This window comes from Myxine glutinosa, chromosome 8, assembly GCF_964187855.1.
Source record: "Myxine glutinosa chromosome 8, kmMyxGlut1.1, whole genome shotgun sequence".
Lineage (NCBI taxonomy): Eukaryota > Metazoa > Chordata > Myxini > Myxiniformes > Myxinidae > Myxine > Myxine glutinosa.
Genome location: NC_136268.1, coordinates 48274722 through 48279257, shown reverse-complemented (window position 1 = coordinate 48279257; position 4536 = coordinate 48274722).

Genomic DNA, 4536 nt, shown 5'->3' with positions numbered 1-4536 from the left:
TCTGTGTGTGTGTGTATATATATATATGTGTGTGTGTGTGTGTGTGTGTGTGTGTGTGTGTGTGTGTGTGTGTGTGTGTGTGTGTGTGTGTATATATGTGTATATATATATATATATATATATATATATGTGAAGAATCAGCTCTTCGTTTGCAAAGAAGTCCACAAATAGCCTGAAAAATGACGCAGTTTTTTATTAAAGCCAACTTATACAGATCCGGAGGAGACAGACGTCTACAGCAAGCTACAGCAAGAACATGCCAAGTCAAGCCTTCCTGAAAACGCATTGATTCTCATTCACTTATATACGAATACGATTATCAGAAAATCTCCGAGAGAACAAAGCGACTGGCGAGAGTCCCTCCCACCGTTATCATTCGGGGGAGTCAGCCCTTCCTTATCATTCGGACCAAATGTTTCTCTGGGCTCCGAGAAAACAGAAATGTAACTCACAAAGAGGAGAGTGTATGCTTAGCCAAACAAACCCATATATTTTATGGGTTTGTGTACATGAGTAATTCAAAGCATGTTTATACAGAGTCATGCGTTGCTGTGATTAAAACAAAATATATATGGTTAACGATAGGTTCATGTCATTCTACTAGCATTACGCAAAAACAAGCGCATGTGGGCGTGGTTTTACGACCAGCCTCGAAAAAATCACACGTATACAATTGTCCAGCATGACCTCATTTTAAACACAAACTGAAGCATGTTTATTAAAATTCAGGCGCCGCTATGATTATATAATTAATGTTTTTCAAGTTTATATCTGCAATTCGAGCACTCCGCTTGAAACTACACATTCCACGCGCGCATGAACGTCCGACATCCAGCGTCCGATATTCAGCAAAGTCGCAATGACCCACAATGCATTTGGGCACACATCCTCCGAGCAACCTCATACAGCACACCCGTGACTCGCGGCTCGCTCGGCTCTTGCCTAAAAACACAATAACTCTACTCTAACTTCCACGGAGCCGCACGGCGGAAACGCAGGTTTGTACCACATTTTAATAAAACGAACATTGCCAGGATTCTCGGATAGACGTTTAATTTCACAACACACATGACAAAAATCCGATTTAAATTCAGAGATCGCCGATCGACCTGGCACAACCATCTTAACGCGATGACGCCACGCCGCCCCCCCCCGTCTTGGCGCGCACCCTCGTGCCTCCGCACGAATCTCAACACTCCCTGCACGCCGCTCTATTCGCGTTCCCGGCGGGGTTTACCTCACGTTGGGACATGCAGTCGGCTGTCATAACAGAGAATTGTCAATAAAGAATCTACGACTTGACATTCCTTCCTCTTGTCTCGTCGAGACAAAGTATCTTAAGAGACAACGTGCCACATCGGGCTTTATTGAAAAATAATTGTGTAATGCGGGTATTGAAAAAATAATTGTAATGCGGGTATCTCCCAAGGGCATATCGTGCGCCCAAAGCGCTTCGCCTGGCGATTTGGCGAGCGTGTCGTGCGGTGCGTGCTTGGAACCTGAGGGCTCAGAACATGAAAGTCCATTAACGTTTCGGATCCACAACGAAGGCGTCTGGTCCAGATGAGGTTCTGCTCCGCCAGAGGGCCCGTCACCTCCCCTGCGGAACTTGCTCCCCCCACCCTTTGCAGACTCAGTCCTTGCAGATCTTCGAAGTTAATCAACGATCATGCCCATGAGGTCCCTCACGTGCTGCTGTTCTGGGGAATACATAGTATTGTCAGTATCTTGTGTCTCAATTTCCTGGTCCGGGTACAGAGCGTAAAAATCCGATTCACTTGAAGCATTTGAACTTAATACATATGAAGCAAAGAGAGGAACTTCCTTTATGTCAAAGTCTCCCATGGGCGCCTGGTCGGCTTGCGGGTCTAGGACATCCGCGTCGGGTCCCTCGACCGCCAGACCCAGTGTCGCAATCAGATCCATAGTTGGGTCGGAAGGGGGCGTGCAGCTGTCCGCTTGTAATACATAAGCAGCGTTAGCCAGTACACGCAAGGGGTTTATAGCACAAGTATCACAGTCATCACATACACCGTTACAGGCAGCAGCCCGTTCCCACATGGGATCCGCACAAGTATCACAGTCATTACAAAATTCAATGCAATTTTCTGGAGCGCCGGTCGCAACTGCCTTGTTGAAGGACCCGTTCAGGTCGACGGCCTCTGTGGTCAGAGCCATAGTCGTTGTCGGCGGCTTTTTCACTTTCCATCCTGTAAAATACTTTCTCATACAGAGGAGGACTAGAGATTTCATTAGTGCCCCCCAAATTACTACCCCGATTATCACAGCCAGTGCGGTCAATAACCACTTCACTATGGTGCCCGTCCATCCCTGGAACCAGTCAGTGAGCCAGCTAAATGTATGAGAATTTTCGCGCGCGATCCGATCGATCGTCAGGGCGTGGCTAGTTTCCCTTAGTCTCACTATTGCGGCTGACACTCCTTCAGATGGATCGGGTATGTAAGTGCAACATTTTCCCTCTATAATTCCGCATACCCCTCCTTTCTCTGCCAGGAGCATGTCCAAAGCCACCCGATTCTGCATCACCATTGTACGCATGTGAATTACCGTGTCCAATAGTATGTCATGAGCCGTAGCGGTGTCGTTTGCCACCTTTTCTAGGGTCAACGCCAATTTGTCTATTCGGAAACTATCCATGACTGTGCCCGCTCCTGGGAAGAAGAAACCAAACACCTTTTCCCATAGACTCCCGTGTAGTTTAGTGGTTCCATCTTCATTCATGACTGACCTCTTATAACGCCTGTCCAAGGACTTTGGGTCTAGCTCATCCAGTATCTCAACGTCAGGAAGGACTGAACCCAGATAACATGTGCCCCCCCAATTATTTGGTAAATAGGGGTAAGCCTTGTCGCCGCATATAAACATTGTCCCATGGGGTGGGACCAGGTGGGTGGATAAGCACTGGAGTCCCTTTACCACCCCATTAATCCTACTAACCCCCCTAGAGAATGTTATAGCCGTTATGTTGTGGTTGTGTTTATCTTGCAGTACTATTCGTAATGTAATCCCCGAGCTCCCTTGTCCCAGCTTCCCGGGGAGAGTGTAGGCGCATTCTGATTCTCCCATACGCAAGTGGCCGGAACCCTGGAGGCAGACCCTCCCTTTCTGTGGTTTGACCCAGACGGGGGCAGGCCTCTCGGCCACATGGGCAATCATTGACGGGCGATAATTAAATTGTCGATTGCAACTCTTGCCGTTGTCAACCCCTTCTCTTTCCAGCGTGGTGACTAAACATGGGGAATCGATAGGTTGTGAGCAGAGGTCATTGAGGGACAGAGGTAGCACTATCATGTGTATTCCTGTGGTGCCTGCTTGGGGAAAGCGCATGCACGACCAGCAGTGTGTCCTATTTTGAATTGTTGCCACCTCCCTGGCCACTTTCCAATATGTGTTTTCACCCTTCTTTGGGGCCTTATTCTGGGGTTGTGGCGTGAGTATGTATTCGATGCATGGTATGTAGTTCCTTTCGCCACCGGCCGCGCCAGGGGTCCAGACGCTGCACCGGACCTGCATGGTCATGTCTTTCCCTAGGCGTGTGCGTGTTTGTAGCTTAAAATCAGGGGTTCCCCATTGGTATCCTGGTTGGGCCAAGGTCTTAATGCTAGCTTGCCCGTCTTCCCGGAACTCTCGTTGCTTTTGTAGTACCATGCCAACGCGTCCAGGCCCTGCCGACAGTGCTAGCCAATTTATGTTCACCCAATTTGTGTGCAGGGCTTTCTGTTCGAAACATGGTAGTGATACTCTTTGTCCCCATGTTACGGTGAGGTGTCGGGTTTCGTTTTCGCATCTATTGGAATCGGAGTTTCCCCTAGCTGCTATCGCTATCAATAGTATTGTACCTATGATTAGGCCCATCCTTATTGTGGTTGCTGTGGTGTAGTGTCTGGTGCTTGTATGGCCAACTTACAGTGCGTGGCGTGGATCCACGAGGTCTTGCCCTCGCAAAAGACTGCCGTTGGTGTAGTCAGCAACACCTGGACTGGTCCCTTCCACCTTGGTTCCAAGGCGTTCTTGCAGGTGAAGTGCTCCACGAACACCTGGTCCACAAGTCTCCTGGGAGCGCCTGGTCTACAGGTCTCCAATTCATAGATTCAATTCATCCAATCCATAGCCCCATAGAACACCTTTTCTCCAATTTCCTAATCCACTTTTTTTCAAGTGGATCCAATTTTATCCAATATTCAATTTTTAAATTCAATCCCATTTAATCCAGTCCAATTCAAATTAAATTCAATCCTTCTCTCAGCATCCCATTACCTGTTTCCAACATCAATAAAAATAAAATTATAAAATTAATAAAAAATCAATCATCTCAACTCTCAAATCGAATCAAAAAATAAAAATAAACGAAAATTACTTCAGCGAGAGTTTCTACTTCCAATTTCAATTCTGGTCAGTTCTGGTGTCTGGTCACACACAATGTTTTCCTCACCCACTGTGATTCGCTCAAAATAGATTCTCACTGTTATGTCTGAAATTCGTCTCATGAAAACCCATTCAAGAGTCCGGTGTGAC